The sequence below is a fragment of the Ambystoma mexicanum genome, chromosome 12 (genome assembly GCF_040938575.1).
Source record: "Ambystoma mexicanum isolate Mex_15411 chromosome 12, UKY_AmexF1_1, whole genome shotgun sequence".
In the NCBI taxonomy this organism is placed as follows: Eukaryota; Metazoa; Chordata; class Amphibia; order Caudata; family Ambystomatidae; genus Ambystoma; species Ambystoma mexicanum.
This window is the reverse complement of record NC_090936.1, coordinates 773529814-773555830: the sequence shown is the minus strand read 5'-3', so window position 1 is coordinate 773555830 and position 26017 is coordinate 773529814.

The window sequence follows — 26017 nt, the reverse complement described above, 5'->3', positions numbered from 1 at the left end:
TTCAGTCTGGTCAGGTCTTTCCGGATTCTGCTCACAGCGCCTGGTCTGGTCTCGGCTAGGCACAGCACTGCTTTCTCTCTGGTCTGGTCTCTGCTAGGCACAGCACTGCTTTCTCTCTGGTCTGGTCTCTGCTAGGCACAGCACTGCTTTCTCTCTGGTCTGGTCTCTGCTCTGGATAGATTGAAGTCTCTAGTTTGGCTTTCTGGAGTTTGATGGAGGTAAGTATGGATTTTTCCGGCAGGGCTTCCAGCGGCAGATGAAATTGAATGTCTCTATGTGTCCTGACTCTCTGCTTTTATCTGTTTCTTGAGAATGGGTGTGTGTGTTGCATCACTAGACTTGCCCCTCTCATTCGTCATTGGTCAGGCTTCCATTCCTCCGCTTGATTGGCAAACTGAACTGTGAGTCAGATTGATGTCATTTTACAGCCTGCAGAAAGTCCACTCCTCCTGTCAACTTACACACAAATCTAGATTTGAAACAAATACATATTTGCAGAGGTACATATTGTTTTAAAATCATATGCACCCATCATGCATTACAGGAGGTATCCCCTGTTCAAACTCTGCTCTTCCTGGGAGCTTGCATTCAGAACTGGCACATATTTCACTTTTTAACTGATTTTGCAATTTCTGACATGGACCCAACTTTACATACATGTGTGCAGGGGGTAGGGACATTAACTGATGAAGTTTCAGATTTTTAACATGCACACATTTAGAGTAATATCCACTTTTCCGCTAAAACCCCCCTGAACATACCACCGGTTCCTACCACGTCTTAAACTGTGGGCAGAAAAATCACAAGAATTATGGTATCATTTATAAAATTTTCACATGTCCGCTCTATGAGTTATTCATCTTTTTAAAGTTATGTTCTGGCTCCAAAGGGGTGTGGTTTACCCTCAGCACAAGGTTGAATTTCTGGTTCTTTCCAGTTCTGCCAAGCCAGCTTGCTCTCACAGGCAGTGCTCCTCCCAGCTCCTGCCAAGAGGAAGCTACAATTTACGACTGCGGTAATAAAAACCTTTGCCTGAGTGAAGAGGGCTTTGTTCACTCTCTTGCAGAGCACAGATAATTCAATTATCAGATAGATGGCATATCCTTAGCTTGGGCAGCAAAAGGAAGGTTGGCCTGGGAACACAGTGGTGACTCAAGTTTCACTCCTGATGGGTAGTTGCTAGGCAAAATCAAGTTCCTTAAGCCAGACCTTCAGCTAACTGGCAGGTTTTTTTTGTTGCTTTTTAACTTAACTTGCAATTTTACACATGCAGCTAGAATGCTGATTCTAAGTGCAAAACTATGACATTTCAACAGTTACAAAGGCATGTGACACCAAACATAGGTCACTCATTTAATCTAAACATTTTCGATTTTAGTGTCTTTAAATCCAGTGCAACTTAAACTGCTGCAATCCACAGCTCAGCCAGTCTTGTTATAAACCTTGTCTTATGATCTTCATTTCCCAGATTCTGTAGGCACACAAAACTCCATTCTGCCAATGTCTGCTGGTGTTCAGTAAATATTTTGCACATGTTGCACTGTTAGAAATAGGCATTTTGACTTGCCTTCAGAAACACACAGAGTGGTTTTAAAACGCCGGCTTTTGGATAGTGGTGAGTACTGGTACTGCACTCATTTTTGGGATTTAAGAAATGAATTCCCCACACTTCTAGGTTGCATTTGGCAATCAGCATTGCCATTCCCAATGGTTTCAGACTACTGTGCGGGTAGTCCAATGGTGGTTTTAAAGCGCTTTGAAGCTAACCGGCGCTACTGTTTTTCCTTTGGCAACCCATTTCCCTCATGGCAACCCGGCCTTTCATTCTCGCACTGGTGGGTGGCAAGTGAGGCAACCATTTTGGTGGGCGCACAAACTGCGCAGCTTTCCTGGATTTCGGCGCACATGTGGGTTTTCCGCCATCTTGAATTTCCTAAGCCCACAGCACCAAATGTTGTAGCAGGATAGCTTAAACGTGGGTCAGGACACCCAACAAGTCCCCCCCACGCGACTGCACTTTGAATTTGAGTCGATGGGGAGTCGCGTGCACAAGGGTTTTGACCCATGCACCGGTCTGTCCGCATAATCTTCTTCCTCTTCTGTAGATGGCACAGTTCAGCATCTTCTTCTCCATCCGGTACTGATCGATCGGTTCTCCTCGCCGGTCCTGATGGGAGTATTGGGCGGTCCACTGGGCCCATTGGATCTCCGTTCCCGGTCTCCGGATCGTCCTTCTTGGTCATCCTTCATGGTTTCATCTCTCCTAGGATGATAAAGGAAGAGCGGCAATATCTACTCATAGACAATTTTTTTTTCCACCACTGTTGAGATAGTGGGGCAGCATATGCATTTCATCGTAACGAAATATTACATTCTTATTTTGAAAAAAAAAAAAACAGCATCACTAGAGACAGTTTCATGTAAATCACAATATTTTAGAGACTAGATGTGGTAGGTTTTATGATTGGAACTGAATTAGTCTGATACAGTACCCGCTAGGATTCCAGAGGATTCCTCCAGTTGTTGCAGAGTGTGCCTGGGATGGCAACATTTCAACTGGTTTATGTGGACCCACTTGTCTTCCCCCTCTGCCGAACCACCTTTGGGGATGCGGATCTTGTAGGCCACAGGGGAGATCTTATCGACGATCTCAAAGGGTCCCTTCCATGTAGGCAAAAATTTGCGCTGCTTGGCCTGGTTCCTTTGGAAGTTGTATAGATAGACCCGGTCTCCCACCTGATATTCCTTCCTGGAAGTTTTCAGGTCATAATGGGTCTTCATGCTATCAGTCGATCTTTCTAGATTCCGCTGAGCATAAGCAAAAGCATGTTGGAGGTGTTTCCTTAAATTCTCTACATACTCATGAGTAGTGGAGGCATTTATCAGTGTCTGCTCTTGGGTCCTGTAGAGCAAATGCTGCGGAAGCACCATCTTGCGCCCAGTCATCAACTCAAATGGTGACATTTTGGTTGCAGATGAAGGGGTAGATCTGATGGCCATTAGGACCAGAGGTAATCGGATATCCCAACTTGGCCCAGAATCTGCCACAAACTTCTTTAATATGCTCACAATTGTCCGGTTATATCTCTCTACTGCCCCAGAAGAAGCTGGTCTATAAGCAATATGCAGCTTTCTCTTGACCCCCAGTATCTCCCACATCTTTGTCATTACTTCACTGGTGAAGTGGCTACCTCTGTCTGACTCAATCCTTTGAGGTAGACCAAAACGGGAAAAGATGTGGTTAATCATCAAGGCCGCTGCAGTTTCTGCCTTGCAATTTGGGGCTGGGAGACATTCCACCCACTTGGTAAACAAGCATGTCACGGTCAACATGTACTTATTCCCCCTAGCCGAGCGAATCACAGGGCCTACAAAGTCGATTTGTAAATCTGACCATGGCAGTGTCATTCCCCTCTTTTGTAAAGGCGCCCGGTGTGTGAGGGATGATGGCTGAAATTGTGCACACACAAGGCAACCCTTCAGGTACTGGTCGAGGTCCTGCCCCATGTGTGGCCAGTATGCAACCTCTCTTAGGATTTCCAATGTTGTGTGAAACCCCCTATGACCGGCGGTGGCCGCATCATGGGCGTGACTTAACATCAGGCTTCGGAATGAGGTAGGAACCACCCACTGATCGTGGCCAGCTTTGGATTTCCTTACCAACAAACCGTCTTGGATCCGGAACATTTTGGGACATTTCATCAACACTCTTAGGTCCTCTTTCCCAATGTAATCGGTATCCGTCAGGGGAAAGTTCTCAGGGTCCTCAAGGTGCTGGTAAAATTTACCAATTATTGGATCCCCCTTCTGAGCAGTAATCAAATCAGCATCAGGGGTCTCCTTACTCCATTGTGCAATTGAGAGGTCGTTGTGAGCATTTGTCTGGGACCTAGTGATGGCAGTGACCTGGATTTCCCCCAACAGGGACTCAATCTCAATTAGATCCCCTTGGATGGCCCCGGTTTTGGCCAGCTGATCAGCTAAGTCATTTCCAGTTTTGTCTGGTCCCTCTACTTTGGAATGACCCTTGATCTTCTTCCAATAGATGGTCATCCCATTCGAGGTGACCAGATCATCAATGTTTTGGATCAACTTCCCATGTTTCAAGGGTTTGTTGTTAGCACATACCATGCCTCTGGTCTTCCAATTAACCAGGTGCTCCACGAACCCGTTCCGTACATAATCCGAATCTGTGATTATGACCAGTTCGTGGAGTTGATGCTGGACAGCAGTGAGGATGGCCTGATGCACAGCCATCAATTCTGCCACCTGACTACTTCGGGGACCAATTTTGTATCCAGCGGAGGGTTCTGGGGACTCATTCACCCATGCATTCCCTACGCCGGCCACCAGTTCTTTCTCCCCGTTGTTGTCAACATGGTAAGAGCATCCATCCACATACACAGTGGGCATTCCCTCACACTTGTCTTCTTCAAAGACTTTGTGGGGGGAATTAAGGTATGCCTCCATGTTGTCCTTTACTTTTAGACTTTCGTCCTCGAGACAGTTTTCTCTGGCACAATCATGCAAGTCAGCCAGACCTTGCGCGAGGGGACTCTTCTTGTTTTGGCCATATCTGACCTCCACAGGAAAGCCTTGCATTGACAGAATCCAGGAAGTAATTCGGGAATTACTCACATTTCCGGCCCGGATTCTGTCACTTTGGAGATATTGCAGAGGCTGGTGTGGAGTCTCCACTATGATGTGTTCCCCCTGGATAAACGGGCGGTAATTCTTCAATGCCCACACCGTTGCCAGGAGTGCCTTCTCACAATCGTTGAATTTTTCCTCCACAGAGGATAAAGTTTTGCTCGCATAGGAGATTACTTTATTGACCTTGTCATGCTTTTGATATAATACTGCCGTCAAGCACGTATTAGAGAACCCCGTCTCCAGGAAGAACTCCTTGTTTCTGACAGGGTAAGCTAGGCAAGGCGCTTGTGAGAGGCTTCTTTTGAGTTGTTTTACTGCCTCGGCTTGTTCTGGACCCCATTCCCACTTGACCCCCCCCTTCAGGAGATGAATCAGGGGTCTGGTGATCTCTGCGTAGCCCTCAATGAACTTTCTGCTGTAATTAGTCAGTCCAAGGAGGCTCCTTAGTTCCCGCAGAGTTGTGGGGTCTTTCAGTTTCTGAAGTGCTTCCACTTTCTTTTCCTGGGGACAGAGACCCTGAGGAGTAATCTCATGCCCCAAGAAATTAACACGGGTTCTACACCACTGTGCTTTCTGAAAGGAAAGTTTTGCTCCGGCGGCCCTCAACTGTGTCAGAACATAACGGATCTCTGCTATGTGTTCCTCCACAGATGAACTTTTGATGAGGACATCATCTACATAAGCCAGGTTACCCCTCGTACCCAGGTCGGGCATGGCCTTATGTAGGAAAATATTGAACTCATTGCCGGAGTTGAGGTATCCGAAGGGAGTCCGGGTCCATGTGTACTGCTGGCCCCCAAAGGTAAAAGCCAGCTTGTATTGGTCCTCCCTACTGACAGGCACGGTCCAGTATCCATTGGTCAGGTCTATTGCAGTGAATACCTGTGACCCCTGAATCTGGGCCAGCCCTTGGTCAATGTAGGGAAGAGGCCATCGGGAAGTGTGGACCCGTTTGTTGAGCTCCCTGAGGTCAGCGCAGAGTCTCCACTGGCCGTTTGGCTTCAATATTCCCAGCACCGGATTATTGAAGGTGCTGTGGACTGGACGGATTATTCCCCGGGACTCAAGGTTCTTAATTATTTCAGTAAGGGACTCCATTGATGCGAGAGGCAAGCGATATTGCTTCACAAACACTGGAGTCATGCCAGGGTCCGTGGGGATTGTTGTGGTGTGGATGTCGGTGCGACCACAGTCATATGAGTCTACTGCAAAGAGATCTTGGAAATCCAAGAAAACTTGTTTCAACTTTTGCTTTTGTTCCAGAGTCACACAGGCATCAGCTAGGTTGACTCTCTCTTCCACCATCTGCCTGAAGCCTGGAAAGACTTCTGGTTTGGCTATCTCCGCGGCCTCCTCCAGCTGGGTGGAGAAGTCCCTGGTCAGAGTGCTGATTTGGACCGGAGGCTTCAGGTGGGAAAGGCAGCCCTCATGGACCTGGAAAATCACCTCATCCCTCCTGAAGTCACAGGTCACATCTTCCTTACCATAGGGGCAGGAAGTGTACACCAGGAAGTTCCCCCCATGCCGGGTAAAAATCCTGTCTGGTGTTGCGTTGTCATCACTGTCACTGTCAAAACAGTCCTTGGGGATGGGTCCTAACAGTTCATTTACAAGATCAATGGAGAAATGTCGGTCATCAACCGCCATTCCAATAATGGTGCCTGCGGCTAAGTAATACTCTTTAAGTCGCTGTTATCCACCTCTATTAGAATGGGGTCATGTTCTATGTTGACTAATGGAGTCGGGTTTACCCCCAACCCTTGCTGTTGGAGAGAAGCATTTAGATGTATGTAAGCATCAGGGTTTTTCAACTCTTGTCCCCTTTTAACTTTCACTTCCAGGGAGAATTGTCGGGTCCTTTCTGGGATGGTGACTTCCTCTTTAACCTGAATTTCAACTGCATAAGGTAGCAATTGAGCTGACCTAAATGCTTTTTCTGGATCATCAAAGCCCATGGGATTATCCGCTAATCGGGACCAAGCTTTGAAGTTTATTAGGTCCAAACTAATGGCAAAGCGATTGAGAATGTCACTGCCTAAGTAAAAGGCGGCAGTGACGTCTCGCACGACCCAACAATTATGGACTATGCTCTTGTTGCCAATGGAGATTTTGAGCATACACCTGCTTGGCAGGAGATGTTTGGAGTCAGGTGCTTCCAGGTCCATTTCCCATTTGTCTATCAGTTTGAAGGTGGGAATGGCTGGATCTTTTGGGAGTTGGCGGAACATGGCTTCGCTGATGAAGCTCTTACCGTTGTTCACACACACTCGAGCGAGAACAGAGTCCTTCCCATCATTTAACTGAACAGGGATGAACAACTGCTCTCCAATTTGCTGAATATCAGCCAGGCTTTGAGCTGATTTCACATCTTTCTGGACTATAGGAGTGGGGGTTTCTGATTGTGGATTAGTATAGAATTTCAGAGTGTTTCCTTCCAGCGTGGAATACCACTTTAGACTGGAAGGAAGGTTGATTTTCAGAAATAGAGAGGACCCCCCATCACCAGTCTGTTGTCCTACTGCTATTACCGTCACGTCTGGAATTTGGTTGTTCTGGAAGTGAAATTCTACTTGGTCAGATTTTTGTTCAACCATGTGGCATGTGCCGTTTAAACTAACATGGTTGACACTCTGTTTTAATTTTATGGGTCGACTAGTCTGAGTCCAGAGGACCTTGTTTACGCAATCTATTAGGGGTGACAACCTTCTCAGGAGGTCATTCCCTAGTAAACAAGGGGTGCCCTCTGGGGTCACAACTATGACCGGGTGTTTCAACTTATGTCGCCCGATCTTAATGTCCAAGTCTGCCGTCCCCTCGACGGGAATTTCCTTCCCGTCAAAGTTCTGCAGTTGTCCAGGAAGAGAGGTGAGAGGAATTTGGTAATTCTCTCCCCTTCCTGCATTCAGTTCGTCAAAGGCCCTTCTGGACAGAAGGGTAGCTTGAGATCCAGTGTCCACCAGTGCTGAGATTGTACCCTGCCCCTGTACTTGTACCGGGGCATAATATCTTCCCTCCTTCTCCTCAAGGGGGCACAGATAATGTACATTTTTGGACAACTGGTGGGCTAATTTTCTGGTTTTGGACATCGCTAGCGAGGAGATTTGGGCAGAATTCTGTGGAGAGTCTTGGGAATCTGAAAGAAAAAATTTGCAACTGGAGATCAGAGCCATTGTGGGTTCCCCTGGCTCCATTTCTGGGCCGCCCCCCCCTTTTTGGAGGCAGTCGCCAGGATGGGTTTGAACCAGGGGATTTTCTTGCTGTTGGTTCTGGGATGAGATGGTGGGCGGCGGTAGCTCAGTCTCCACATCTCCCCAGTCTGGATTTGCATCCCTAGGGACCCATTTTTCTTTGGGAGGAGTTCCCCCCTCTCTGAAGGAGAAGATCCTTTTCCCAGGATCCTCTGAGGATCCCTCTCCCTCAAATTGGAAGATCTGTACCTCCTCCTCAAACTGAGTCTGTTTGGGTCTTTTGTTTCTCCTACCCCCCCTCTGCTCCTTAGGAGGCAGACTTTCAGGGGCAAGAGATTTTGTTTCCGGTTCCTGGGTTTCCAGGGGCTGTTTACAAGTGAGGAAGGAAGCTTCCTCCAAGGCTTTACACCCCCCTTCCCTTTGTGCCTCCTCCCTGGGAACCGGTGATTTATCGGGGTGCTGCCCCCGTCATTGTTCTGGAGCACCAGGTCCAGAGTTGGGTGCGTTCTGCGCCGGCATGCTGATCTGAGGGTTCTGCTGTGCCCTCAGTATATGACCCATATCCCGCGCCATGTTTTGAACCTGGCGCTCTAACTGGGAAACCCGCTCAGGCTGATACGGGGCCCTGTTTTCTCCCCTGGGCTGATCCCGGGAAGGGTAGCTGTCCCTCCTCTGGTAGTACCCCTGGTTGGGAAGATTTTGGTACCCCTCCACCCTTGGCCTCCCCTCTCCCGGATTCAGTGGTCTGGGCTCAGGGAATTGAGGAAAGAAGGATGGATGATTTTGGGGTTGGAAGTCGGGTGGATATCTGGGGAAAAAGTTCTGCCCAGGGTTTGGTAAATTTCTGCCCTCCTGTGGGAAGTTTGGAGGGAAGTTCCCTGGGTTAGGTGCTTGGCTGGATCCCCCCCCTTGGGCTGGAGGAGTCCACACATAACCCAGGATGGGTCTGTTACCTTTGTAGCGAGGACTTACATAGTCAGGAGAGCGAGGGACCCCATTTGTGGGGCTGCCTCCCTGGCTCCCTGTCTGCGACTGGCCCGAGGACCTTCTGGGCCTAGCATTATTAGGTGCAGGTAGGTTTTTAGGCCCCCCCATCTCCAAATCCAAAACGGGGGTGACCTTTACCTCTGCCACCTTGGCAGCAGCAGGGGTGCTGTTGGCTTTGGGGTTTTTCTGGGCATTGCTTTTATTTTCTATGGGCTTCTGCACCTCATAGATGCGGGTAGCCTGTTCAATGACCCAGTCTAAAGATCTTTTCTCGTGAAAATCCCTCACGAGCTGGGTCATGATATATTTGGGCAAGGCATGGAAAAACGTGTTTATAAATTCACGGCTATCCGTGCGCACCCTTCTTGTGGTCTGTGCAAAAGCCCGCTTTAACTCCTGCACAAATTCTTGTGGGGCCTGATCCTCCCCACATTGCAAATTGTAGGCTGCCTTGCGAGCCTCTTGAGGATTTCTGTGAACAGAAAAATGTTTCAGGATGGCCGCCTTATAGGTGGACCATCTTAAATGATTTTGGTCCTCCAGCCCCGCAAAGAAACTGGAGTATTCCGGGGAGAAGGTCCACTTTACATATTGAATGCAGCTTTGGCTGTCCTTCAAATGGAAAGTCTCCATCATTTGTTCAAACAACTCTAAGTGCTCCCAAACAGAATACTTAGCGTTCTTATGGTAAGGCGTGATGACGCTCCTGATCGCCTTAATCTGCTTTAAGGGGTCCTTGAGCAAGGCCCTTTTTGCCTTATTGGCCTTTTTGGTTCGGGTAACCCTTGTCCATTCTTCGTCGGACTCAGAGGCACTGCTCCCAGAGGTTCCCGTCTGTTCTTCCAGGTTTTCCCGGATTCTGCGAGCCTGGGAATGGCTGGCAGAATGTGGGGACCTGGTCTCCTGTGTCCTGCGCAGTTCAGAGGAGTCTTCAGATTCCTCCTTGCTGTCAGGATTTGATGGGTACCCCCTCCACTGACCTAACTGGGCAGAGGTTTTCAGGATGCCCTTAATGGGCCTACTCTCCTGGGGTTCCCCACTGAACTGTATTGTACTTGGGTGCCCATACCCGGATGCCCACCCCTCCATTCCTGGATGGTACTGGCCTATGAGCCCCATGCTTCTGGCTGGATAGTAATCTGCCATCCCTGTGGCCCTGTGCTCATGTGCGCCAGGGGACATGGGGGTGGCAGAGTCCAGGGACTGAGAGGTATGAGGGCCTCTGGTACTAGGGCTCCTGAGGTTATGCTCCGGAGTTTCCATTTCCCAGCGAACCTCATCTCTATCCGCCCCTGCTCCCTGTTGCAATGCAAGAGCCTGCATTTGTGCCTTCAGTTCCTCAGTTAAGGCCTTACTCGACTCTATCAGTCTCTCCTGCATCGCTACCTGCTGTTGGAGCCTATCATTGTGTTGACAGAGGGCCTCATTTTCCCTCTGTGCTTCCTGGTTGGTCCTGGAGAACTGGGCCAGTCTTTGCTGCAGGAGGGTTACCTCCTGAGCTGTGTCCCTATTGGCCTGCTCCTTTCTTGCTAGAGCATCCTCCACCCTCCTGGTGTGCTCTAGCAAGTTCTGGTTTTCTTTTTGGAGGTCACCCAGTCCCTGGTGGGCCAGGTGATTTTCTTCCATTTTCCTTTTTAAATGGCAGACTTCCTGGCCTAAGGCGTCTCTTTCCTGACTAAGAGCCTGCATTTGTGCCGCCAGGTCGTCCCTTTGCCTTTGGAAGGCACCAGCTTTCTGGCGCTCCTGATCAAACTCTGCCTGGGTATCCAGGTCTTTCAGGATCAGTTTATTGCTCTCCTCTTTCTCTCTGTCTAGTTGGATTTGCAGGGTGGCTACCTGCTCTGTGCATGCCCTGTTGAAATTGATCTGTTGCTCCAGCTTTTTCTGGCTCTGCAGTAAGGAGTCCAAACCGTCTTGGTGCTCCTTCTGCAGGGCCAGAAATCTAGTATCCTGTTCTGACTTTTCCTTTTGCAGCACATCCATATCCTCCTTTATTTTAGTAATGTACAGTCTGCTGTCATTTTCTGACTCCTGGCTCCTCTGCAGCCTCTGCTCAGAAGAGTCCAGATCAGATTGGACCTTCTGTAATGCCATCTGTTGCCTATTTGCCAGATTTTGGCTTTCAGCACATCTATCCTGCATGTCTCCCATATATAGGTACAGGTATGCTGCTATCCTGGCGATCTTATTGTGTTCCTCTTTGGCTTTAGGAGCCATATATAGTTCACTCAGGGCCACATGTAAGGGACCCTGATCTCTATATATATCTGACCCTGTTTCAGTGAGCTGTTGTGTGATGGCCTGCAACCACACATCCTGGCCCTGTTCGGTCCATTCACCTCTCACAAATAGCTTATGCAAGAGGTGCTCTCTGGCTATTTTCATGTCTACTAAGGTCGTCATTCTAGAGATTGGTCTCTGTCCTGACTTACAGAAGTTAGTATTTTATTTTTGCAGAACAGAACTTTTCTTGGAGTGTCCCTTTTGAGGAATGCTTCACAGCGTAATGCAGCGTGGTGATCCGACCGGGTGTATGTATCCCGTCAGTTAGCACACTGTATTAAGCTGCACAACTGGTAAATCTAACCCAACGTCTCGGCTCGAGCCCCCACTTTGTAAGAGGATTCAATTCAGCACTACAGCTAAGTTAACGCCTAGTCTAGAATACTGAATGAAAACCCTTATTGATATATCTTTAGGTCCAGTTCATGCGTTCTGGATGACTACCCCTATATAACACCCCTCTCTTGGAATCCCCCTGACCCCACTGAGCCAAGAAGTAGTTCTGTTTTGCAAGTTTAAAAGGTTTATTTGATAATTTAAACAATATATATTATATCACGCTTTATAATAAATTAATAACTGAATAGCACACTTAATCTGATATGATGAAGATTAACAACGGAGAATCTGGCACTAACACACTTCTTATAATCACTAATGAGTTGACATGAAATGGATAAGGTAGCACACTGGTAAATAGGAACAAAAGTATAATGTGGTAGAAGATGCTTTATGTATGCTCAGGTGGATGCAATATTCAATGAATGCAGTACAGAAAATACGCAATATGATTTCAACCAAACAATGTAATCACTTTTCTCTGGCTACTCCCCTCCCCCCCTTGATGCAAGGCAAGGAAATGGAAGGAAAACACACAGTTCTCAGAAATGCAATCAACTGTAATTCAGTTCAATCCAGCAAGCTTAAACAGAAGTTTGAAAACACAGGCAAATGCTTTGATAGGTGCTAGCAATGAATGAGAAATATGCTGGAAACGCTCTTAATTCCCTTTTAGAGGTTCAGGATGAGTGGTATCTAGTTAATATTAGTCCAGGCTCACACTAGCAATGATGCAGGGATAGTTAGCAGGTTAAACGAATTTCTGGCAAATGAAATCAGGCAGCAGCAGTTTTTTTACATGTGAAGAAATTGCAAATCGCGGCAAAATTCGCGGATGCGCCGAGCGCTATTACAAAGGAACCGCAAGGACTATCTCTACCGTTTTGGGGTCCTAGGAAAGCCTGGGATCTCAGCTTCAAAATGAAAGTTATTGCAAGTCTCTAGCCCAAACGGTTGCGGAGATATGAGTAATTTAGTAAAGGTCGTTTTTGGTTTTGTAAATTTTAAACGCACACTTTTTCAAAATGACAAATTTTACTAGAAATGACAGGTGACAGATAGGAGGCAGTTCTACTTAGGTTAAATAGATTGAATTAGATGAATTTAAACTAAGAGATGTGTTCTGAGTTTTGCTAAGTACTCACAAGAGATTTTGAACAGGAAAGCGACTTGGTCACGATCTTCAGTCTGGTCAGGTCTTTCCGGATTCTGCTCACAGCGCCTGGTCTGGTCTCGGCTAGGCACAGCACTGCTTTCTCTCTGGTCTGGTCTCTGCTAGGCACAGCACTGCTTTCTCTCTGGTCTGGTCTCTGCTAGGCACAGCACTGCTTTCTCTCTGGTCTGGTCTCTGCTCTGGATAGATTGAAGTCTCTAGTTTGGCTTTCTGGAGTTTGATGGAGGTAAGTATGGATTTTTCCGGCAGGGCTTCCAGCGGCAGATGAAATTGAATGTCTCTATGTGTCCTGACTCTCTGCTTTTATCTGTTTCTTGAGAATGGGTGTGTGTGTTGCATCACTAGACTTGCCCCTCTCATTCGTCATTGGTCAGGCTTCCATTCCTCCGCTTGATTGGCAAACTGAACTGTGAGTCAGATTGATGTCATTTTACAGCCTGCAGAAAGTCCACTCCTCCTGTCAACTTACACACAAATCTAGATTTGAAACAAATACATATTTGCAGAGGTACATATTGTTTTAAAATCATATGCACCCATCATGCATTACAGGAGGTATCCCCTGTTCAAACTCTGCTCTTCCTGGGAGCTTGCATTCAGACCTGGCACATATTTCACTTTTTAACTGATTTTGCAATTTCTGACATGGACCCAACTTTACATACATGTGTGCAGGGGGTAGGGACATTAACTGATGAAGTTTCAGATTTTTAACATGCACACATTTAGAGTAATATCCACTTTTCCGCTAAAACCCCCCTGAACATACCACCGGTTCCTACCACGTCTTAAACTGTGGGCAGAAAAATCACAAGAATTATGGTATCATTTATAAAATTTTCACATGTCCGCTCTATGAGTTATTCATCTTTTTAAAGTTATGTTCTGGCTCCAAAGGGGTGTGGTTTACCCTCAGCACAAGGTTGAATTTCTGGTTCTTTCCAGTTCTGCCAAGCCAGCTTGCTCTCACAGGCAGTGCTCCTCCCAGCTCCTGCCAAGAGGAAGCTACAATTTACGACTGCGGTAATAAAAACCTTTGCCTGAGTGAAGAGGGCTTTGTTCACTCTCTTGCAGAGCACAGATAATTCAATTATCAGATAGATGGCATATCCTTAGCTTGGGCAGCAAAAGGAAGGTTGGCCTGGGAACACAGTGGTGACTCAAGTTTCACTTCTGATGGGTAGTTGCTAGGCAAAATCAAGTTCCTTAAGCCAGACCTTCAGCTAACTGGCAGGTTTTTTTTGTTGCTTTTTAACTTAACTTGCAATTTTACACATGCAGCTAGAATGCTGATTCTAAGTGCAAAACTATGACATTTCAACAGTTACAAAGGCATGTGACACCAAACATAGGTCACTCATTTAATCTAAACATTTTCGATTTTAGTGTCTTTAAATCCAGTGCAACTTAAACTGCTGCAATCCACAGCTCAGCCAGTCTTGTTATAAACCTTGTCTTATGATCTTCATTTCCCAGATTCTGTAGGCACACAAAACTCCATTCTGCCAATGTCTGCTGGTGTTCAGTAAATATTTTGCACATGTTGCACTGTTAGAAATAGGCATTTTGACTTGCCTTCAGAAACACACAGAGTGGTTTTAAAACGCCGGCTTTTGGATAGTGGTGAGTACTGGTACTGCACTCATTTTTGGGATTTAAGAAATGAATTCCCCACACTTCTAGGTTGCATTTGGCAATCAGCATTGCCATTCCCAATGGTTTCAGACTACTGTGCGGGTAGTCCAATGTTGGTTTTAAAGCGCTTTGAAGCTAACCGGCGCTACTGTTTTTCCTTTGGCAACCCATTTCCCTCATGGCAACCCGGCCTTTCATTCTCGCACTGGTGGGTGGCAAGTGAGGCAACCATTTTGGTGGGCGCACAAACTGCGCAGCTTTCCTGGATTTCGGCGCACATGTGGGTTTTCCGCCATCTTGAATTTCCTAAGCCCACAGCACCAAATGTTGTAGCAGGATAGCTTAAACGTGGGTCAGGACACCCAACAAGTGTCACCTCTACTCTTCGCCCTAATAACAGAAACATTGGCGGATATGCTGAGGGCATGATACAGCACACATGGACTGAGGCTAGAAGGCAAATTACACATCATAACCCTGTACGCAGATGACATTTTGCTATATCTAAAGAATCCAGATCAAGCTTTTGGCAGGGTATTGGCAGAGGTTAAACGGTTCGGTGAATTCTCAGGCCTACACCTAAACCCCAGAAAGTCAGAGGTATTCCCCATCACGGAGGGCACAACAAAGCCCCAGGACCTACACGCATGGTATGGAGCCCGATGCACATATTATACCTAGGAGCGCACATTGCAAGAACGGCACAACTCTCCAGAGCCTTAAATTACAATTCACTGGCAGACACGCTATGCATAAAAATGAAACGCTGGAGTGCCCTCCCCATTTCGTTGATGGGAAGGATAGCACTAATTAAAATGATAATTCTTCCAAAACTATTTTATCTATTATTCAGCACTATACCGGTCTGGCCGGATCTCGCATTGTTCACCAAAATGACTGGAGCATGCGTCTCCTTCATATGGGGGGGACATCCTAGAGTAAGTTGGAGAATTCTAACCGATGCTTATGCAATGGGCGGTCTTATAGCACCTGGCCTCGAGTTATACTATTTGTCTGCGCAAGCACACTATGCAGCTCAGTGGGCCCACAATTTCTGAACCCTGTGAGCCCAATACCGGGACAAGCGGAACGGGACGCCATCAGGGCACTCCACAAAATGACCAAACCAGCTCCCAAGCATTACAAAACCTTAGACCCCACGAAGGTAGCAATTACAGCATGGGCCAAAATAAATGATATATTCGCCACAGACAGGCTATATCACCTGAGTATGCCACTCTGGGGTGACCCCCAAACACCCTTCAATATAGATGGAGAGGTGGCGCAGCACTGGACATCCAGGGGCATAACCCAATGGGGTCAGCTATTTCCTGGGAAACGCTTCATTCAGTGGGAGGACGTTAAGGATATAGTGGGGAATTCAAGCAGACATAAGCAACAATAGATCCGTATACAATCAGTTGTACAAACCACGTATCCTACCTTCCCTAACAAACCAGCATTAAATATGGATCTAGGTTACATGTTCACAGGGGGAACACAAAAGGTATCAGCCTCAGCACTGTATAAGATTATACTTCAGACACGTCCGGCCGAGAATAACAAGGCTAAGGCTAAGTGGGAACAAGACTTGGGACAACAAATTGAAGATGAGGAATGGTCTTGAATCTGTGCACTTACTAAACAAATATCATGCAATTCCAGATACAGACTAATTCACTACAAGATAGTTCAAAGGACATATTACACCCCGGTAAAGCTAAAACGTATATACCCGGCTGTGTCAGGTAACTGCCCAAGATGCAATGCAGAAGATGCAAACATACACCATATGATATGGGCGTGTGCTAAACTAAGGGGTGTAAGGATATTTGGCATGTTACAGCACAGAGTACAGCACTACTGCACAAGTAGCATTTTTTTTTTGCAGCACCACCACAAGGGTGCGGTGCATTGCTATATGGGTTAGCAGATTAACAAGGAAAGACAGACTATTCAGTCAAAAACGATTTTAACATATAAGATGCAAATCTATTTTTACAGTTAAAAGCACACGTGTTCATTTAAAAATGCACACTACTTTTCACCTGAAATGCCTATATTGCTAGAGACACATTTGAAAATTAACAGCTAACATATTAACCATTAACCTGACTAATAAAACCTTATTTTAATATAACTCACTAATAAAATGTGTTCTCTACTGCAGAATTAGGCATACTTTGAAAACCAGTTAAATGAGTGTGCAGATTTTTTTTTCCTCTCTTCTCTGCCTGATTATCCGTGTTGTTGTGCACAGTAACTGCAGGAGGAAGGAAGTCAGATTTGCAACAATTGCAAATGTATAAGCGAAGCTATTGTTAAAGAGTAGGAGGATGAGAGATGATGGATTTCATTGGGACACGTCATAAAGAGGGCTGAGAGGAAAGTTTTAGTGGGCAGTAGCAGGGAAAAAGACAGGCAGACATCTTTCTGCACTACTGGGGAGAAGACCTGGCTGTGGGGGTGTCCTGCTGCAGTCGAGACTGGGGAAAGCTGAAAGAATTACCTTTCCACTGGCAGAGGCAGTCCTATCTGAAAAAGCTGAGAATTCCAGGCAATGACCCCGGCTTGAGAAGGCAAGCGTTCCTTTTTGTTGGAGTTAAGCCAAGAGAGCCACATTCACAGAGAGAAGCCTCTGAACAGATAAGGTAATTACCTAACTGGGGGAGCTGTGTGTGTGCACGAAAGTATGCAGTCAGTGTAGAAAAATGAAAGTCCCGTGCGTGTCTTAATCAAGTGCTAATGTTGCAATTTAAGTTCTGTTCTCCGCCACTATAATTGCAGTGTGTCATAGAAAATGTTTTGATTGTTCCATTTTATTGCTGTAAAGAATGAGATCATGTCTAAATGCAACTTTTATAATACAGAAAATATTTGAAAACAGACGGGTGGTTTATTTTCTATTTACCATTACAATGCCAATGATGTGGGGAGATTTTTAAACAGTGCAATGGTCATTTTAAGACAGATGTGTGAATGTCAGAATCAGTATGAATAATTGTGAGTAACTGTAGCATAACTTGTTGGAGGTACATGAGCCAACGGGAAGAGAGACTCTCTGAACATAGCTCCCTACCGTATATAAGGTAGTGGAAATTACCACAAGACTACCACATATAGCTCTCTGTCGTAAATAAGTCAGTGAGTTCGCCCATGGTGGCGCACCAACACTATCACTGGAAATTGTGGTATCTCTAGAATGCAGGTCTGAGGTCTCTCTAGTGATCACACGAAAAATCTAAGCGAAGATAAGGGATTCTGGACATTGGGGCCACAAATAAAACAAGGGAATTATGCTCACCAAAATACCACCAACCACGTATACCAAATATGCAGGTCTGGGTGCTGAAATAATGCATGTCCATTGTATTATCGTTGCACATGGCCAAATCTGAATACAAAGAGTGATTATTGCTAAGTTATTTTTCGGCGGGAATAAAATACCGTCAGGCCCCAAATCTCCACAAAATACCCTACATATTTATGGTGCGTTGCAGGCCGGGAAAGTGATCATAGAGTACCTACTGGGCGTGGCAAGCGTGTCTCACACTGCCATTTGCACATTAAAGGGAACCCATTTTATAATAGCAGTGTGCCACTAAAAACGAATTTCAGAATGTCACAAAGGGAAACCACATTCTCAGATCTAGTGCAATATTTAGAGGCAAAGTTATTTGCACATGGGAATTGGTCTTCGAACAGTACCTTAGAATGGAGTAACCGCATTCAGGGTGAGGTGCAGAAAGAAAAACTAGACAATATTTTTGCAGAAGGCAGCATAATTCAGGTCTGCCTTACAAGATTATTGAATGCAGCCGATAAAAGTGCAGAGAAAGACTGTTTAATACGGCTATGCGGCAAAATATGGTTTATTTTAAACAAGTCCCTGCGAATGCAAGAGAATGATACTCAGCTAATTAACAGGTTAAAGACTGAATTAGATGGGGCAAGTAAAAATCAGGAAATGTTGAGAGCAGAATTGGATGTATGCCAAAAAGACATGCAATTAAAATGCAGAGACTTTGATACTCAGTTATCCAAAAGCAAGAAACAATTTGAAGATAGTGAGCAAGAATTGACACACTTAAAAGCCTTAGTGGATCACATTAGGCAGGATAAAGATGAGGTTGTTTCAGAAATGCAGATTTTACAAAAAGAACATTGCGAAAAAGAAGGTGATCTCCAGAGTGTAGAACAAGAAATGATTAAAATGATCCAAGAAAGAGACAAGAGAAGTAAAGAGTTCAATGAATGCCAAATGCAAATGTGCGATATGCAGGAGGCAATTAATAAAATGAGTGATGAAAATAATTATTTGCATGATGAAGCCAACAGACTCCTTAAAAAGTGTAAGGACTTAGAACAGCAAATGTGCATTCCCAGGTCCCAGGAGAGGCGGCAGGGTACCACATTCAATGGAGTGGAGGTGAATTCTAGCTCTGCCCAAAGAGCTAGTGCCCCAGTGACTGGGCTGGCGACTGAACTTGGTTGCAGCGCCCTTGGGGGATTTGATACTCCCATTGGGGGCAGCCACCAATCTCATACACCTGAAAACAGGATTGAATCACAAAATAGTGCAATTCCATGCATTGCAACAAGTAGCCCCATAAAAATAATGAAATCCATTAAAGCCCTGATCAAACCATTTAAAAAGGGAGGTGAATGCTGCATTGAGGATCACTTAGAAGCGGTGCATGACATTTTTAAAGCGCTCCAGATACCTAAGGAACAGTACAGACAATATTTTCATTTAACTTTAGATGCCCCGACGGCCAGCATCATAAGGGGATTAAATGAACAGCAGAATATGACATGGCTGGAGTTTGAAAAAGAAATTAGGCGTCATTTTTCTCCTTTTCAGTCATTGCAGGAGGCAAAGAAAGTCGCGTACACTATTACTGCTGGACCTAATACATCACCTCGCCAATTTTTACAAGACTTAAAAAGAGCATTCTCTCGCTTTGATGTATCTTTTGACTCAAATTCCAATGAGTTTAAAACCGCATACTTCTATGGGCTACAGAAAGACATCATATCCCAATTGGTCCGTGAATTTGACCGTGACAAGTCCCTTGAATGGATTGTACATCAAAGCACCAAGTTATATGAGGTACTCTATTGTCAGGGTAGAGAAAGTGATAAAATGAAAGATACTAGGCCTAAATCTAAAGAACCCTCAGCCACAGTAATGGAAATCAGGTCAGCCAAAATGTCCCTTGAGTCTGCTCAAAGCCAAGGTAAAAATAATGTGACACCTGAACAAAGGGGTAATCAACAAAGATCGCCATTTCCTGTACCAATGTTCCAATCACATGATCCTAGTAATAGAGAGAGCTACATCAGCCCTAGATATTTAGGAGATAGACCCCGGGTAAGATACCGGTCTGATATGGCAGGTATGAACAATAATCAGAGACAAAATCAAGATCAAAGAAATGATGGTCCCTACCAGTCATTGGGGACACAGAGCAGATTTGATCCCAGCACCATGATATATGGTAATCAGGATAGGCCCCGATATGTGGATCGATTTACTGATAATGGAAATCAATATAGGGGCCAGTACCCACAATCTGAGAGACAGGACATGAGGCAAAACGTGAACTACAGTCCACGCCAGTACAATGATTCCCCACCAGGGGACTATAATCAAAGGATGGGTGCAACCCGCTCCCCTCCACAAATGAATCAAGAGTTCAGAAACCATCCCAACCGGTATCAATCACCTGAGAGATATCAGAATAGATCCAATCAGGGGGAAAACAACCAATATCGACCTAGGCCACAGAAAGAGGATCCTAGAGAGGTGGAAAGGTTCCAATGCCTTGAGGCCCAAGTGAAAATGTTAGCTGAGCAAATAGGAAAGCTCTATACAGCGCAAAAACAACCTTCCAAAGAGGGGGCTGATGGCCATAGCAATGACCGGGGGGCTTCCGAAAAGTGACTAAGTACTCATGATAACTGCAGTGCCAAAATGACAGATTGCTCTGATATAATTTTGCATGACAACTCTGAGGTGACTAATGGATTAAAAATGAAAGTACCAGTAAATGAAATTGTGATAGAAAGTGCAAATACTTCTAAAAAAGAGGTACGGTTTAACTTAGAGCTAAATAAAACAGTAAAGATTTGCACAAATGAAAGAGAAACATTAGGAATTCCAAAAGAACAAAGGGACAGATTTAAGAAAAATGACTCATGCATGGGGAATACCAGTGAACAGGGAGTAAGTGGGGATGCCATAGCTCCTTCCCTGGGCAAGCAAAACAATGACCAAACACAGACAGAAAAAGGAAATACTCACAAGGAGGGTACAAGTCAATCACCTGAAAAATTCTTTGAGCCACATATTTTTGAAGAGGCTGAAAGGGCTGGTATTATACTAAATGATCACAAATGCACAGAATTAAAAAATGACAAATTGCTGAATGACGTTGTTACACATGTTCAGTTGGAAGGTTGTAATGTGGTCTCTGATGTTACCCAGATGGATGGGCGAACGGTGGCCACACTCCAAAAAACCTCTGAACATGGAGAAATGAATAAAATATCTCGCACAGAAATGGGTAAAAAGGAAGGAAAAATGTCTTTTCATTTACCAATGTGCTTAGCCAAAAGTGAAAAAGACCTGAGAAAGGTGAGCCCTGAAATCAGTAAGAATTCACATTTCTTATGTGTATTAGAGGAAGTTGAGGACAGATATTATGCACCCATCACTGTAGAAGAAAAATGCCACACCTTTGCTATGATTGATACTGGCGCACAGGCCACAATTATGTCCAAGGAGCTGGTAAAGAGTATCAATGAAGGGAGGCCTCCACAGAGTCAGATCACAGTGAAGGCAAATCAAGGCCCAGTGCATAACTTTAATGGGGAGGAGGTGCCCATCATAGGTGTAACTGAGGTTGACATAAAAATAGGAAAGCACAGAATGAAACAAGAGGTATTGATCACATCTATTTGTGAAATTCCATTTCTGATGGGGACAGATTGCCTGAAAAGATTGTCTCCTCTCATAGATGGGGTGAATGGAGTGCTGTGGTCCTTAACCAAAAAACCATTGAGGCCTAAGAAACTAAAATCACAAAACAGCAATATAAAAGAATGTCACACCGTTGCCAAAACAAATGATGCTGTGGAGGTATATCTCCAGAATAGCTGCATACCTAGTGTCACTGTTATATTAATGTGTCAAGACAAAGATCAGAGCGACAATGAAAAACTACCTGTACAAATATACTTGGACCCAAGGAAAGATTGGCAGACTGCCATAGATGAGTACACATTACGTTTCTACTTAAAAGAGAATACATGCAAACAGAATATTGTTCCTAAAACAGATTCAGAAAAACACATTACCACTCTGGCAGAGATACACATGGAAGATGAACAACCATGGGTTCACGCTGGTATAAATGATTATCTTAAAACAATAAAAGCCACTTTAGCGCTTGAACATGAAAGGAGTTTCATTAATGAGAAATTGTTGCAAAAAATTATGGAGAGGGAAGAAATCCCGAAATTTAGGATTAAAAACCAATATGTTTCTGGGTTGGACAGTCCAGACTTTGAAAACCGAATTACAGGCAGATGCATGCTTAAAATTAGCATTGGGCAGAAAACAATTTACCATAATGTATGGATAGTGAGTGGAGCACAAAATGAATTTTACATGGGCAATGACATCATGCACAGAATGTGTATGGTGTTAGATTTCCTTAATCAAAAAATATGGTCACGCCTAGGTGGGCCGGCGCCTGAATTTGAAGACAAAAGAAGGGCTTATCATTGTGCACAACTAGTTCCTTATGCAGTCGAATTACAAATGAGGAAAAATACTATTGTTCCTGCATTTACAAAACAGTTTGCAATAACACTGCAATGCAAAAATGGACAGCAGATGAAAGGCTATGATGCATTTGTATGCCTGAATGAATCCATAAAACAGCAAGGCCTGGATTATGAATACATTCCATTGGTAGACATTGGTGAGGGATCTGTAAAAATCATGGTAAATAATAAAGGTTGTCAGGACGTTCATTTAGAGGAAAACTCCCCATTAGGAATGGCCATACAAAAATCACATTATACGGCAGATTTAAATAACATGGTGATTGGGAAAATTCCTGAAAAATATGTAGATGCCAAGGGCGAGTTGCCAGAACACCTGGACTCTCAGCCCAAAGGAATATTTAAAATTCATTCTGTGTATCCTTATGATTCAAATGAGACAGTGTGCTGCCATCAAGAGGATTGCATAATATTTAATTTAAATGAAAATGAAACAGGAAATCAGCCCATTGAAGTGGAAGCTGATATGCCAAAATATTTGAAAGTGGCAACTCTACAAAAAGACACAGCCACACAGTTAGAGGAAAGCGCTGAGATTCCTTTACCAGAAGAGTTTCCAGAATTTTCCAGAATGGTAGAAGAGCAGATCTCCTTAGCGGATGCATGTAACAGCGATGAGGATCGACGCAATCTGAGGGAAATATTTATGGAGTTTAAGGATGTATTTGCAAAAGATGCTTATGATTGTGGTTTAACTGATTTACATGTGGCCACGCTACCAGAAGGTTGTAGCAGAAATCCAGTGTTTGTACGCCAGTATAGACTACCGCTGGCATGTTTAGAATCATTGGCAGAGATTATTAAAAATTTGGAATCACGGGGAATAATTAGGCCCATTCATAGCACATCCAATACGCCTATTTTAGGTGTGTTAAAGCCAAATGGTCAATGGCGGCTGTGTGCAGACTTAAGAGAGTTAAATAAAAGAGTACCAGTATCTAGATGGCCACTACCATTCATTGATCAGGGCCTAGCTCAGATACATGGTTCAAATGTATTTACCACGTTAGATCTCACATCTGGATATTGGTGTGTGCCATTGGCAGAGGAGATACAACACCTATTTTCCTTTACATTTGACAGGACTCAATATGCCTGGCTTAGAGCTCCGTTCGGGTACATCAATAGTGGGAGTGAATTTGGCATATTTTTGAGAAAGGCCATGCCGGATGCAGCGGAAAGAGGGACAATAGTTTATGTGGATGATGTCTTGATAAAAAATGAAAACCTTAAAAGCCATTTTGATGAAATAAGACATGTGCTTGGCCAATTGCAGAAAGCAGGCGCCAAAGTATCTTTGCAAAAAGCACAATGGTGCAAGAAAAAAGTGAACTTTCTAGGGCATGAAGTGACTGAACATGGGCTAAATCCACAAAGGAAGAAAATAGAGGCCATACAAAGATTAAAAGATCCTAAAAATGTGAAAGGAGTAAAAAGTTTATTAGGGATGACAGGCTATAACAGAAAGTTCATTGAGAATTATGCAGAAATCACTCAACCATTGACTAAACTGCTTAAACTAAATACTCCCTGGAGATGGGAAAGAGAGCAGTCTGATGCAGTGGCTAGATTGAAGGAATGTCTTGTAAAGGCACCATGTTTAGCATACCCCATAAAGGACAGGGATTTCTTTATAGAAATAGGCTTTTCTGAACATTGTATGTCAGCAGTGTTATCACAAAAACACGATTTGAATCACAAAACCATTGCATATGCAAGTAAGGCATTTTCCCAAGTTGAAATGAAATTTAATGAATGCGAAAAGGCCCTATTAACCACTGTGTGGGCGCTACAACATTTTCGCCCCATTGTTCAGGGAGAAAAGGTGATTATTGAAACAAATCATCAACCTTTGCAATTTTTAGAGAGTAAAAGAATTAGATCAGGCAATCTAGCGCAATCCAGAATCACTTCATGGACGCTGGCATTACAAGGTTTTCCCGTAGAAGTAAGATATGGACAAAATAAAAAGAGCCCAATTGCTCAAGGGTTAGCTGACTTACATGACTGTGCAGCTGAACAAATACCAAATGAAATGGAAGTGGAAGCTAGTTTGCAGGAATTTGAACAATCACCACACAAAGCTTTTGATGAAAAAACATGCAAGGATTTGCCAACTGTATATGTGGATGGTTGTGCTTTTCACATTGAAAATGACAGTAATAAACAATTAGTGGCAGGAATAGGAAATGTCTGGTTGAAATGTGAAGGCGTTCCTAGTATAGGGATGAGGATTGGAGATAGGAGCAGTCAGGTGGCGGAATTGGCAGCCATCTATAAAGCAATTGCTACTGCAGTTGATAAAAAGTTCAGTGAAATTGTCCTGGTGACTGATTCTGACTATGCACGGAATAGCTTTGTGGAATATTTGCCTGGTTGGAAAGCAAGAGGCATGGTTACATACAACAAAAAGCCACTTAAACATGGAAAAATGATACAAGCCATAGACAAATTGGTGTCAGAAAATAATTTAACAATATACTGGAGAAAAATTCGTGGGCATTTAAAAACACCAGGAGAGGATAAGGAGGGAAATGATAAGGCAGACCATCTGGCTAAGATTGGGGCTGTGATGGGAGAATTGCTACCTATTGATTATTTAATGGGTGAAATACAAATTGATGCAGTCACACATTCTAAAGCACCAAAGGAGGTAGATCAACCGGTGGTGCAGTGGAGTCATGACACGCCAGACCAAGATTTGATTGAGGCACAAAAGAATGATCAAATTTTAGGAATCTATTATAATCATTTGATAGATCCTGAACAAAATCCTTTAACAGAAAATGATTGTATGGGAAAAGAAGAGTTGAGGGTGTTATTAAAGAACAAAACACGAATTAGATTACAGGATGGACTCATGATTAGAGAGTCCATAACAGGGCAAATACAGTGGGTAGTACCCCTTTCATTCAGAGGACTAATGCTACACCATGCACATGATGCCATAACTGCAGGCCATAGGGGTTCACAAAAGACATTAGAAATACTAAAAGATTATGCTTACTGGCCACATATGTCCCAAGATGTGGAATTATATACTAGAGGATGTCTAGTATGCGCCCAATTTAAACCTGCTTCACCAATGCATAGAGCACCATTGATGAAAAGAGGCCTAACTCTTCCATGGTCAGATTTGCAAATAGACTATGTAGGTCCTTTAAAAAGGTCAAGCAGGGGACACCGCTATATTTTGAGTGTGGTATGTTTGATGTCAAAGTGGATTGAGTGCATTCCCGCACCAGATTGTAGTGCGCAAACAGCAGCCACATTGCTGGTGAACCATGTGTTCTCAAGGTTTGGGTTGCCACAAAGAATTGAGTCAGACAGAGGAAGTCATTTCACAAGTACTCTAATGAGTAAGGTATGGCAAATATTAGGTGTGAAAAGGAAACTACATATCGCATATCGGGCGGCGTCTTCAGGTACAGTTGAAAGAAGCAATAGGTCTGTTGTGGATATTTTAAAGAAATTTGTGGCAGAAGCAGGTTCCAGCTGGGATTTGCGTTTACCATTGGTTTTGATGGCAATCAGGTCGACTCCTGCCAAAGCAACAGGTGTTAGCCCCCATGAGGTCTTAACAGGTAGGAAAATGGTGTTACCACAACACCTACTATACAGAACACATGAGCAAACTCTAGTGAGTGCATCCACAGTTCATGAATATATTGATGAACTGAGGAGGCATTTGCAACATGCATTTGCTTTTGTGCAGAGAAATCTGGAAAGAGCTGCTGACAGTGCTAAGTCATATTATGACAAAAAGACATCAGTAAAGGAATACAATGTAGGGGATCAGGTGTACAAGTTTCATTTTGGAAAAAGTAAACAGAAAAATTCTAAATTTCTGGCAGCCTGGCAGGGGCCATTTCGAATTATAGATAAAGTCTCTCCTGTAGTGTAT